The 12509-nt window shown below is 44.7% G+C and overlaps 10 non-coding genes across 10 annotated transcripts; all 10 read right to left on the minus strand.

Moving 5' to 3' along the window:
• Positions 1–469: 469 nt before the first annotated feature.
• Positions 470–660, minus strand: LOC141236109 (U2 spliceosomal RNA). The gene has a single exon (XR_012301803.1). It is a non-coding gene; the product is annotated as a U2 spliceosomal RNA (small nuclear RNA).
• A 1115-nt stretch (positions 661–1775) lies between these two features.
• On the minus strand, positions 1776–1966 carry LOC141236110 (U2 spliceosomal RNA). Its single transcript, XR_012301804.1, has one exon. It is a non-coding gene; the product is annotated as a U2 spliceosomal RNA (small nuclear RNA).
• A 1115-nt stretch (positions 1967–3081) lies between these two features.
• On the minus strand, positions 3082–3272 carry LOC141236111 (U2 spliceosomal RNA). The gene has a single exon (XR_012301805.1). It is a non-coding gene; the product is annotated as a U2 spliceosomal RNA (small nuclear RNA).
• A 1115-nt stretch (positions 3273–4387) lies between these two features.
• Positions 4388–4578, minus strand: LOC141236112 (U2 spliceosomal RNA). The gene has a single exon (XR_012301806.1). It is a non-coding gene; the product is annotated as a U2 spliceosomal RNA (small nuclear RNA).
• A 1115-nt stretch (positions 4579–5693) lies between these two features.
• Positions 5694–5884, minus strand: LOC141236113 (U2 spliceosomal RNA). The gene has a single exon (XR_012301807.1). It is a non-coding gene; the product is annotated as a U2 spliceosomal RNA (small nuclear RNA).
• A 1115-nt stretch (positions 5885–6999) lies between these two features.
• Positions 7000–7190, minus strand: LOC141236114 (U2 spliceosomal RNA). The gene has a single exon (XR_012301808.1). It is a non-coding gene; the product is annotated as a U2 spliceosomal RNA (small nuclear RNA).
• Positions 7191–8305: 1115 nt separating this feature from the next.
• Positions 8306–8496, minus strand: LOC141236116 (U2 spliceosomal RNA). Its single transcript, XR_012301810.1, has one exon. It is a non-coding gene; the product is annotated as a U2 spliceosomal RNA (small nuclear RNA).
• Positions 8497–9608: 1112 nt separating this feature from the next.
• On the minus strand, positions 9609–9799 carry LOC141236117 (U2 spliceosomal RNA). The gene has a single exon (XR_012301811.1). It is a non-coding gene; the product is annotated as a U2 spliceosomal RNA (small nuclear RNA).
• Positions 9800–10914: 1115 nt separating this feature from the next.
• On the minus strand, positions 10915–11105 carry LOC141236118 (U2 spliceosomal RNA). The gene has a single exon (XR_012301812.1). It is a non-coding gene; the product is annotated as a U2 spliceosomal RNA (small nuclear RNA).
• A 1115-nt stretch (positions 11106–12220) lies between these two features.
• LOC141236119 (U2 spliceosomal RNA) lies at positions 12221–12411 on the minus strand. Its single transcript, XR_012301813.1, has one exon. It is a non-coding gene; the product is annotated as a U2 spliceosomal RNA (small nuclear RNA).
• Between the last annotated feature and the right edge of the window lie 98 nt (positions 12412–12509).

Here is a 12509-nt window from a genome sequence, read left to right on the forward strand (position 1 = left end):
CAAACCAAAAAAGAAATTTTAAGCGCAGCAGAGTAACCAGCGCACATACCTGTTAGCTCAGGTGAGTTTAAAAGGCTGCTGTTGATAACAAGGGCATTTGCTAAATAGATGGTGTGTGTGCAACAATATACTGAAAGGTCAATTATATTGTGCAGCTTATCTCACCACCTGTAGTTATTTAGGTGAAAGCTCCAAAATGCTTGCCTAATATGTCTGTTTATCCAAAAGGAAGTAAAAAGGGAGAGCTAGAAAGATAGCATTGCATCACATTACATGGCAATGCAATGCACAGTTGCTGAAGTTGAACCAAAATGAGCTTGTAATCTGGCTTCTGCAACTTTGAACATGAAAAATCCAATGAGGAGAAGAAAAGCAAAGCCAAAGAGTCCATCCCAAAATCCGACAAACAAGCAAAATGAACAAAAAACATTGAATTCAATTCTTTCTGATTTTAGAAACTGCATTAAAGAAGGGGTGCACCGGTCCTGGAGATACTGCAATACCAGGTCAATGCGTGGAGTGGACAGAGCAAGCTCTTTTTCCATCTCCCTGTTCTAAAAATCCATTTAATATATGGTCCCCAGATAGGGGACGTATCAGATATTAAACTGATAAGAACAGATACTACACTTGATCTTAGCCAAAAGGCCGAGAAGCGATAACCAGAATTGGTTTCAAACTACGGAGCCACCCAAGGATCCTGAAAAGTCCATTTGTGGAGATGAGCTCCTGGACTCCCGTTAAGAAGACATGTTGTCAACCTCTAGATCCCTTACATGCCTGCACTTTTCGGCTTGCTGCTGCTGCAATCCACGCGTTTTAGATCTGCATAACTCCACCTCTTTAAACACAGCACCTTCACCCCCTGCTGTTCCCACCCGCCTCAACACCGTTGGAAGGGAGGAGAACCAATTAAGGCGGGGGGTGGGGTGGAACGAGCAGCTGTCTACCCTTAGCAGGAGGGCTCCTGATTACATACCTCTCCTGCTGCTGCTGCTGCTGGCTGTCCAGCAGCAGACTGAAGGTGGCTGCTGCTGTGCACAGGTATATAAAGGCTCAGAGCCTATTATGACACGCGCAGCCAGCGTTCCATTGCCACATTCCATCTACTGCAGGCAGGATACCTGGCTGGCTGAATGTCGCTGAGAAGCTCACAGAGACCGCCATAAGCAACAGTTTAACAGAATGCCACAGACTAATCAACCAAACTTTTTGGGTTGGGTTCTCTTTTATAGTCTGCAGGCATTAAATGAAAGAAGTCAGTGTTCCAGCAGAAGGAGACAACGTTTCAGAAAAGGCATTGTAGCAAACCAAAAAAGAAATTTTAAGCGCAGCAGAGTAACCAGCGCACATACCTGTTAGCTCAGGTGAGTTTAAAAGGCTGCTGTTGATAACAAGGGCATTTGCTAAATAGATGGTGTGTGTGCAACAATATACTGAAAGGTCAATTATATTGTGCAGCTTATCTCACCACCTGTAGTTATTTAGGTGAAAGCTCCAAAATGCTTGCCTAATATGTCTGTTTATCCAAAAGGAAGTAAAAAGGGAGAGCTAGAAAGATAGCATTGCATCACATTACATGGCAATGCAATGCACAGTTGCTGAAGTTGAACCAAAATGAGCTTGTAATCTGGCTTCTGCAACTTTGAACATGAAAAATCCAATGAGGAGAAGAAAAGCAAAGCCAAAGAGTCCATCCCAAAATCCGACAAACAAGCAAAATGAACAAAAAACATTGAATTCAATTCTTTCTGATTTTAGAAACTGCATTAAAGAAGGGGTGCACCGGTCCTGGAGATACTGCAATACCAGGTCAATGCGTGGAGTGGACAGAGCAAGCTCTTTTTCCATCTCCCTGTTCTAAAAATCCATTTAATATATGGTCCCCAGATAGGGGACGTATCAGATATTAAACTGATAAGAACAGATACTACACTTGATCTTAGCCAAAAGGCCGAGAAGCGATAACCAGAATTGGTTTCAAACTACGGAGCCACCCAAGGATCCTGAAAAGTCCATTTGTGGAGATGAGCTCCTGGACTCCCGTTAAGAAGACATGTTGTCAACCTCTAGATCCCTTACATGCCTGCACTTTTCGGCTTGCTGCTGCTGCAATCCACGCGTTTTAGATCTGCATAACTCCACCTCTTTAAACACAGCACCTTCACCCCCTGCTGTTCCCACCCGCCTCAACACCGTTGGAAGGGAGGAGAACCAATTAAGGCGGGGGGTGGGGTGGAACGAGCAGCTGTCTACCCTTAGCAGGAGGGCTCCTGATTACATACCTCTCCTGCTGCTGCTGCTGCTGGCTGTCCAGCAGCAGACTGAAGGTGGCTGCTGCTGTGCACAGGTATATAAAGGCTCAGAGCCTATTATGACACGCGCAGCCAGCGTTCCATTGCCACATTCCATCTACTGCAGGCAGGATACCTGGCTGGCTGAATGTCGCTGAGAAGCTCACAGAGACCGCCATAAGCAACAGTTTAACAGAATGCCACAGACTAATCAACCAAACTTTTTGGGTTGGGTTCTCTTTTATAGTCTGCAGGCATTAAATGAAAGAAGTCAGTGTTCCAGCAGAAGGAGACAACGTTTCAGAAAAGGCATTGTAGCAAACCAAAAAAGAAATTTTAAGCGCAGCAGAGTAACCAGCGCACATACCTGTTAGCTCAGGTGAGTTTAAAAGGCTGCTGTTGATAACAAGGGCATTTGCTAAATAGATGGTGTGTGTGCAACAATATACTGAAAGGTCAATTATATTGTGCAGCTTATCTCACCACCTGTAGTTATTTAGGTGAAAGCTCCAAAATGCTTGCCTAATATGTCTGTTTATCCAAAAGGAAGTAAAAAGGGAGAGCTAGAAAGATAGCATTGCATCACATTACATGGCAATGCAATGCACAGTTGCTGAAGTTGAACCAAAATGAGCTTGTAATCTGGCTTCTGCAACTTTGAACATGAAAAATCCAATGAGGAGAAGAAAAGCAAAGCCAAAGAGTCCATCCCAAAATCCGACAAACAAGCAAAATGAACAAAAAACATTGAATTCAATTCTTTCTGATTTTAGAAACTGCATTAAAGAAGGGGTGCACCGGTCCTGGAGATACTGCAATACCAGGTCAATGCGTGGAGTGGACAGAGCAAGCTCTTTTTCCATCTCCCTGTTCTAAAAATCCATTTAATATATGGTCCCCAGATAGGGGACGTATCAGATATTAAACTGATAAGAACAGATACTACACTTGATCTTAGCCAAAAGGCCGAGAAGCGATAACCAGAATTGGTTTCAAACTACGGAGCCACCCAAGGATCCTGAAAAGTCCATTTGTGGAGATGAGCTCCTGGACTCCCGTTAAGAAGACATGTTGTCAACCTCTAGATCCCTTACATGCCTGCACTTTTCGGCTTGCTGCTGCTGCAATCCACGCGTTTTAGATCTGCATATCTCCACCTCTTTAAACACAGCACCTTCACCCCCTGCTGTTCCCACCCGCCTCAACACCGTTGGAAGGGAGGAGAACCAATTAAGGCGGGGGGTGGGGTGGAACGAGCAGCTGTCTACCCTTAGCAGGAGGGCTCCTGATTACATACCTCTCCTGCTGCTGCTGCTGCTGGCTGTCCAGCAGCAGACTGAAGGTGGCTGCTGCTGTGCACAGGTATATAAAGGCTCAGAGCCTATTATGACACGCGCAGCCAGCGTTCCATTGCCACATTCCATCTACTGCAGGCAGGATACCTGGCTGGCTGAATGTCGCTGAGAAGCTCACAGAGACCGCCATAAGCAACAGTTTAACAGAATGCCACAGACTAATCAACCAAACTTTTTGGGTTGGGTTCTCTTTTATAGTCTGCAGGCATTAAATGAAAGAAGTCAGTGTTCCAGCAGAAGGAGACAACGTTTCAGAAAAGGCATTGTAGCAAACCAAAAAAGAAATTTTAAGCGCAGCAGAGTAACCAGCGCACATACCTGTTAGCTCAGGTGAGTTTAAAAGGCTGCTGTTGATAACAAGGGCATTTGCTAAATAGATGGTGTGTGTGCAACAATATACTGAAAGGTCAATTATATTGTGCAGCTTATCTCACCACCTGTAGTTATTTAGGTGAAAGCTCCAAAATGCTTGCCTAATATGTCTGTTTATCCAAAAGGAAGTAAAAAGGGAGAGCTAGAAAGATAGCATTGCATCACATTACATGGCAATGCAATGCACAGTTGCTGAAGTTGAACCAAAATGAGCTTGTAATCTGGCTTCTGCAACTTTGAACATGAAAAATCCAATGAGGAGAAGAAAAGCAAAGCCAAAGAGTCCATCCCAAAATCCGACAAACAAGCAAAATGAACAAAAAACATTGAATTCAATTCTTTCTGATTTTAGAAACTGCATTAAAGAAGGGGTGCACCGGTCCTGGAGATACTGCAATACCAGGTCAATGCGTGGAGTGGACAGAGCAAGCTCTTTTTCCATCTCCCTGTTCTAAAAATCCATTTAATATATGGTCCCCAGATAGGGGACGTATCAGATATTAAACTGATAAGAACAGATACTACACTTGATCTTAGCCAAAAGGCCGAGAAGCGATAACCAGAATTGGTTTCAAACTACGGAGCCACCCAAGGATCCTGAAAAGTCCATTTGTGGAGATGAGCTCCTGGACTCCCGTTAAGAAGACATGTTGTCAACCTCTAGATCCCTTACATGCCTGCACTTTTCGGCTTGCTGCTGCTGCAATCCACGCGTTTTAGATCTGCATAACTCCACCTCTTTAAACACAGCACCTTCACCCCCTGCTGTTCCCACCCGCCTCAACACCGTTGGAAGGGAGGAGAACCAATTAAGGCGGGGGGTGGGGTGGAACGAGCAGCTGTCTACCCTTAGCAGGAGGGCTCCTGATTACATACCTCTCCTGCTGCTGCTGCTGCTGGCTGTCCAGCAGCAGACTGAAGGTGGCTGCTGCTGTGCACAGGTATATAAAGGCTCAGAGCCTATTATGACACGCGCAGCCAGCGTTCCATTGCCACATTCCATCTACTGCAGGCAGGATACCTGGCTGGCTGAATGTCGCTGAGAAGCTCACAGAGACCGCCATAAGCAACAGTTTAACAGAATGCCACAGACTAATCAACCAAACTTTTTGGGTTGGGTTCTCTTTTATAGTCTGCAGGCATTAAATGAAAGAAGTCAGTGTTCCAGCAGAAGGAGACAACGTTTCAGAAAAGGCATTGTAGCAAACCAAAAAAGAAATTTTAAGCGCAGCAGAGTAACCAGCGCACATACCTGTTAGCTCAGGTGAGTTTAAAAGGCTGCTGTTGATAACAAGGGCATTTGCTAAATAGATGGTGTGTGTGCAACAATATACTGAAAGGTCAATTATATTGTGCAGCTTATCTCACCACCTGTAGTTATTTAGGTGAAAGCTCCAAAATGCTTGCCTAATATGTCTGTTTATCCAAAAGGAAGTAAAAAGGGAGAGCTAGAAAGATAGCATTGCATCACATTACATGGCAATGCAATGCACAGTTGCTGAAGTTGAACCAAAATGAGCTTGTAATCTGGCTTCTGCAACTTTGAACATGAAAAATCCAATGAGGAGAAGAAAAGCAAAGCCAAAGAGTCCATCCCAAAATCCGACAAACAAGCAAAATGAACAAAAAACATTGAATTCAATTCTTTCTGATTTTAGAAACTGCATTAAAGAAGGGGTGCACCGGTCCTGGAGATACTGCAATACCAGGTCAATGCGTGGAGTGGACAGAGCAAGCTCTTTTTCCATCTCCCTGTTCTAAAAATCCATTTAATATATGGTCCCCAGATAGGGGACGTATCAGATATTAAACTGATAAGAACAGATACTACACTTGATCTTAGCCAAAAGGCCGAGAAGCGATAACCAGAATTGGTTTCAAACTACGGAGCCACCCAAGGATCCTGAAAAGTCCATTTGTGGAGATGAGCTCCTGGACTCCCGTTAAGAAGACATGTTGTCAACCTCTAGATCCCTTACATGCCTGCACTTTTCGGCTTGCTGCTGCTGCAATCCACGCGTTTTAGATCTGCATAACTCCACCTCTTTAAACACAGCACCTTCACCCCCTGCTGTTCCCACCCCCCTCAACACCGTTGGAAGGGAGGAGAACCAATTAAGGCGGGGGGTGGGGTGGAACGAGCAGCTGTCTACCCTTAGCAGGAGGGCTCCTGATTACATACCTCTCCTGCTGCTGCTGCTGCTGGCTGTCCAGCAGCAGACTGAAGGTGGCTGCTGCTGTGCACAGGTATATAAAGGCTCAGAGCCTATTATGACACGCGCAGCCAGCGTTCCATTGCCACATTCCATCTACTGCAGGCAGGATACCTGGCTGGCTGAATGTCGCTGAGAAGCTCACAGAGACCGCCATAAGCAACAGTTTAACAGAATGCCACAGACTAATCAACCAAACTTTTTGGGTTGGGTTCTCTTTTATAGTCTGCAGGCATTAAATGAAAGAAGTCAGTGTTCCAGCAGAAGGAGACAACGTTTCAGAAAAGGCATTGTAGCAAACCAAAAAAGAAATTTTAAGCGCAGCAGAGTAACCAGCGCACATACCTGTTAGCTCAGGTGAGTTTAAAAGGCTGCTGTTGATAACAAGGGCATTTGCTAAATAGATGGTGTGTGTGCAACAATATACTGAAAGGTCAATTATATTGTGCAGCTTATCTCACCACCTGTAGTTATTTAGGTGAAAGCTCCAAAATGCTTGCCTAATATGTCTGTTTATCCAAAAGGAAGTAAAAAGGGAGAGCTAGAAAGATAGCATTGCATCACATTACATGGCAATGCAATGCACAGTTGCTGAAGTTGAACCAAAATGAGCTTGTAATCTGGCTTCTGCAACTTTGAACATGAAAAATCCAATGAGGAGAAGAAAAGCAAAGCCAAAGAGTCCATCCCAAAATCCGACAAACAAGCAAAATGAACAAAAAACATTGAATTCAATTCTTTCTGATTTTAGAAACTGCATTAAAGAAGGGGTGCACCGGTCCTGGAGATACTGCAATACCAGGTCAATGCGTGGAGTGGACAGAGCAAGCTCTTTTTCCATCTCCCTGTTCTAAAAATCCATTTAATATATGGTCCCCAGATAGGGGACGTATCAGATATTAAACTGATAAGAACAGATACTACACTTGATCTTAGCCAAAAGGCCGAGAAGCGATAACCAGAATTGGTTTCAAACTACGGAGCCACCCAAGGATCCTGAAAAGTCCATTTGTGGAGATGAGCTCCTGGACTCCCGTTAAGAAGACATGTTGTCAACCTCTAGATCCCTTACATGCCTGCACTTTTCGGCTTGCTGCTGCTGCAATCCACGCGTTTTAGATCTGCATAACTCCACCTCTTTAAACACAGCACCTTCACCCCCTGCTGTTCCCACCCGCCTCAACACCGTTGGAAGGGAGGAGAACCAATTAAGGCGGGGGGTGGGGTGGAACGAGCAGCTGTCTACCCTTAGCAGGAGGGCTCCTGATTACATACCTCTCCTGCTGCTGCTGCTGCTGGCTGTCCAGCAGCAGACTGAAGGTGGCTGCTGCTGTGCACAGGTATATAAAGGCTCAGAGCCTATTATGACACGCGCAGCCAGCGTTCCATTGCCACATTCCATCTACTGCAGGCAGGATACCTGGCTGGCTGAATGTCGCTGAGAAGCTCACAGAGACCGCCATAAGCAACAGTTTAACAGAATGCCACAGACTAATCAACCAAACTTTTTGGGTTGGGTTCTCTTTTATAGTCTGCAGGCATTAAATGAAAGAAGTCAGTGTTCCAGCAGAAGGAGACAACGTTTCAGAAAAGGCATTGTAGCAAACCAAAAAAGAAATTTTAAGCGCAGCAGAGTAACCAGCGCACATACCTGTTAGCTCAGGTGAGTTTAAAAGGCTGCTGTTGATAACAAGGGCATTTGCTAAATAGATGGTGTGTGTGCAACAATATACTGAAAGGTCAATTATATTGTGCAGCTTATCTCACCACCTGTAGTTATTTAGGTGAAAGCTCCAAAATGCTTGCCTAATATGTCTGTTTATCCAAAAGGAAGTAAAAAGGGAGAGCTAGAAAGATAGCATTGCATCACATTACATGGCAATGCAATGCACAGTTGCTGAAGTTGAACCAAAATGAGCTTGTAATCTGGCTTCTGCAACTTTGAACATGAAAAATCCAATGAGGAGAAGAAAAGCAAAGCCAAAGAGTCCATCCCAAAATCCGACAAACAAGCAAAATGAACAAAAAACATTGAATTCAATTCTTTCTGATTTTAGAAACTGCATTAAAGAAGGGGTGCACCGGTCCTGGAGATACTGCAATACCAGGTCAATGCGTGGAGTGGACAGAGCAAGCTCTTTTTCCATCTCCCTGTTCTAAAAATCCATTTAATATATGGTCCCCAGATAGGGGACGTATCAGATATTAAACTGATAAGAACAGATACTACACTTGATCTTAGCCAAAAGGCCGAGAAGCGATAACCAGAATTGGTTTCAAACTACGGAGCCACCCAAGGATCCTGAAAAGTCCATTTGTGGAGATGAGCTCCTGGACTCCCGTTAAGAAGACATGTTGTCAACCTCTAGATCCCTTACATGCCTGCACTTTTCGGCTTGCTGCTGCTGCAATCCACGCGTTTTAGATCTGCATAACTCCACCTCTTTAAACACAGCACCTTCACCCCCTGCTGTTCCCACCCGCCTCAACACCGTTGGAAGGGAGGAGAACCAATTAAGGCGGGGGGTGGGGTGGAACGAGCAGCTGTCTACCCTTAGCAGGAGGGCTCCTGATTACATACCTCTCCTGCTGCTGCTGCTGGCTGTCCAGCAGCAGACTGAAGGTGGCTGCTGCTGTGCACAGGTATATAAAGGCTCAGAGCCTATTATGACACGCGCAGCCAGCGTTCCATTGCCACATTCCATCTACTGCAGGCAGGATACCTGGCTGGCTGAATGTCGCTGAGAAGCTCACAGAGACCGCCATAAGCAACAGTTTAACAGAATGCCACAGAGTAATCAACCAAACTTTTTGGGTTGGGTTCTCTTTTATAGTCTGCAGGCATTAAATGAAAGAAGTCAGTGTTCCAGCAGAAGGAGACAACGTTTCAGAAAAGGCATTGTAGCAAACCAAAAAAGAAATTTTAAGCGCAGCAGAGTAACCAGCGCACATACCTGTTAGCTCAGGTGAGTTTAAAAGGCTGCTGTTGATAACAAGGGCATTTGCTAAATAGATGGTGTGTGTGCAACAATATACTGAAAGGTCAATTATATTGTGCAGCTTATCTCACCACCTGTAGTTATTTAGGTGAAAGCTCCAAAATGCTTGCCTAATATGTCTGTTTATCCAAAAGGAAGTAAAAAGGGAGAGCTAGAAAGATAGCATTGCATCACATTACATGGCAATGCAATGCACAGTTGCTGAAGTTGAACCAAAATGAGCTTGTAATCTGGCTTCTGCAACTTTGAACATGAAAAATCCAATGAGGAGAAGAAAAGCAAAGCCAAAGAGTCCATCCCAAAATCCGACAAACAAGCAAAATGAACAAAAAACATTGAATTCAATTCTTTCTGATTTTAGAAACTGCATTAAAGAAGGGGTGCACCGGTCCTGGAGATACTGCAATACCAGGTCAATGCGTGGAGTGGACAGAGCAAGCTCTTTTTCCATCTCCCTGTTCTAAAAATCCATTTAATATATGGTCCCCAGATAGGGGACGTATCAGATATTAAACTGATAAGAACAGATACTACACTTGATCTTAGCCAAAAGGCCGAGAAGCGATAACCAGAATTGGTTTCAAACTACGGAGCCACCCAAGGATCCTGAAAAGTCCATTTGTGGAGATGAGCTCCTGGACTCCCGTTAAGAAGACATGTTGTCAACCTCTAGATCCCTTACATGCCTGCACTTTTCGGCTTGCTGCTGCTGCAATCCACGCGTTTTAGATCTGCATAACTCCACCTCTTTAAACACAGCACCTTCACCCCCTGCTGTTCCCACCCGCCTCAACACCGTTGGAAGGGAGGAGAACCAATTAAGGCGGGGGGTGGGGTGGAACGAGCAGCTGTCTACCCTTAGCAGGAGGGCTCCTGATTACATACCTCTCCTGCTGCTGCTGCTGCTGGCTGTCCAGCAGCAGACTGAAGGTGGCTGCTGCTGTGCACAGGTATATAAAGGCTCAGAGCCTATTATGACACGCGCAGCCAGCGTTCCATTGCCACATTCCATCTACTGCAGGCAGGATACCTGGCTGGCTGAATGTCGCTGAGAAGCTCACAGAGACCGCCATAAGCAACAGTTTAACAGAATGCCACAGACTAATCAACCAAACTTTTTGGGTTGGGTTCTCTTTTATAGTCTGCAGGCATTAAATGAAAGAAGTCAGTGTTCCAGCAGAAGGAGACAACGTTTCAGAAAAGGCATTGTAGCAAACCAAAAAAGAAATTTTAAGCGCAGCAGAGTAACCAGCGCACATACCTGTTAGCTCAGGTGAGTTTAAAAGGCTGCTGTTGATAACAAGGGCATTTGCTAAATAGATGGTGTGTGTGCAACAATATACTGAAAGGTCAATTATATTGTGCAGCTTATCTCACCACCTGTAGTTATTTAGGTGAAAGCTCCAAAATGCTTGCCTAATATGTCTGTTTATCCAAAAGGAAGTAAAAAGGGAGAGCTAGAAAGATAGCATTGCATCACATTACATGGCAATGCAATGCACAGTTGCTGAAGTTGAACCAAAATGAGCTTGTAATCTGGCTTCTGCAACTTTGAACATGAAAAATCCAATGAGGAGAAGAAAAGCAAAGCCAAAGAGTCCATCCCAAAATCCGACAAACAAGCAAAATGAACAAAAAACATTGAATTCAATTCTTTCTGATTTTAGAAACTGCATTAAAGAAGGGGTGCACCGGTCCTGGAGATACTGCAATACCAGGTCAATGCGTGGAGTGGACAGAGCAAGCTCTTTTTCCATCTCCCTGTTCTAAAAATCCATTTAATATATGGTCCCCAGATAGGGGACGTATCAGATATTAAACTGATAAGAACAGATACTACACTTGATCTTAGCCAAAAGGCCGAGAAGCGATAACCAGAATTGGTTTCAAACTACGGAGCCACCCAAGGATCCTGAAAAGTCCATTTGTGGAGATGAGCTCCTGGACTCCCGTTAAGAAGACATGTTGTCAACCTCTAGATCCCTTACATGCCTGCACTTTTCGGCTTGCTGCTGCTGCAATCCACGCGTTTTAGATCTGCATAACTCCACCTCTTTAAACACAGCACCTTCACCCCCTGCTGTTCCCACCCGCCTCAACACCGTTGGAAGGGAGGAGAACCAATTAAGGCGGGGGGTGGGGTGGAACGAGCAGCTGTCTACCCTTAGCAGGAGGGCTCCTGATTACATACCTCTCCTGCTGCTGCTGCTGCTGGCTGTCCAGCAGCAGACTGAAGGTGGCTGCTGCTGTGCACAGGTATATAAAGGCTCAGAGCCTATTATGACACGCGCAGCCAGCGTTCCATTGCCACATTCCATCTACTGCAGGCAGGATACCTGGCTGGCTGAATGTCGCTGAGAAGCTCACAGAGACCGCCATAAGCAACAGTTTAACAGAATGCCACAGACTAATCAACCAAACTTTTTGGGTTGGGTTCTCTTTTATAGTCTGCAGGCATTAAATGAAAGAAGTCAGTGTTCCAGCAGAAGGAGACAACGTTTCAGAAAAGGCATTGTAGCAAACCAAAAAAGAAATTTTAAGCGCAGCAGAGTAACCAGCGCACATACCTGTTAGCTCAGGTGAGTTTAAAAGGCTGCTGTTGATAACAAGGGCATTTGCTAAATAGATGGTGTGTGTGCAACAATATACTGAAAGGTCAATTATATTGTGCAGCTTATCTCACCACCTGTAGTTATTTAGGTGAAAGCTCCAAAATGCTTGCCTAATATGTCTGTTTATCCAAAAGGAAGTAAAAAGGGAGAGCTAGAAAGATAGCATTGCATCACATTACATGGCAATGCAATGCACAGTTGCTGAAGTTGAACCAAAATGAGCTTGTAATCTGGCTTCTGCAACTTTGAACATGAAAAATCCAATGAGGAGAAGAAAAGCAAAGCCAAAGAGTCCATCCCAAAATCCGACAAACAAGCAAAATGAACAAAAAACATTGAATTCAATTCTTTCTGATTTTAGAAACTGCATTAAAGAAGGGGTGCACCGGTCCTGGAGATACTGCAATACCAGGTCAATGCGTGGAGTGGACAGAGCAAGCTCTTTTTCCATCTCCCTGTTCTAAAAATCCATTTAATATATGGTCCCCAGATAGGGGACGTATCAGATATTAAACTGATAAGAACAGATACTACACTTGATCTTAGCCAAAAGGCCGAGAAGCGATAACCAGAATTGGTTTCAAACTACGGAGCCACCCAAGGATCCTGAAAAGTCCATTTGTGGAGATGAGCTCCTGGACTCCCGTTAAGAAGACATGTTGTC

The sequence above is a fragment of the Phyllobates terribilis genome, unplaced genomic scaffold (genome assembly GCF_046119375.1).
Source record: "Phyllobates terribilis strain yellow unplaced genomic scaffold, ASM4611937v1 Scaffold_693__1_contigs__length_808095, whole genome shotgun sequence".
Taxonomy (NCBI): Eukaryota; Metazoa; Chordata; class Amphibia; order Anura; family Dendrobatidae; genus Phyllobates; species Phyllobates terribilis.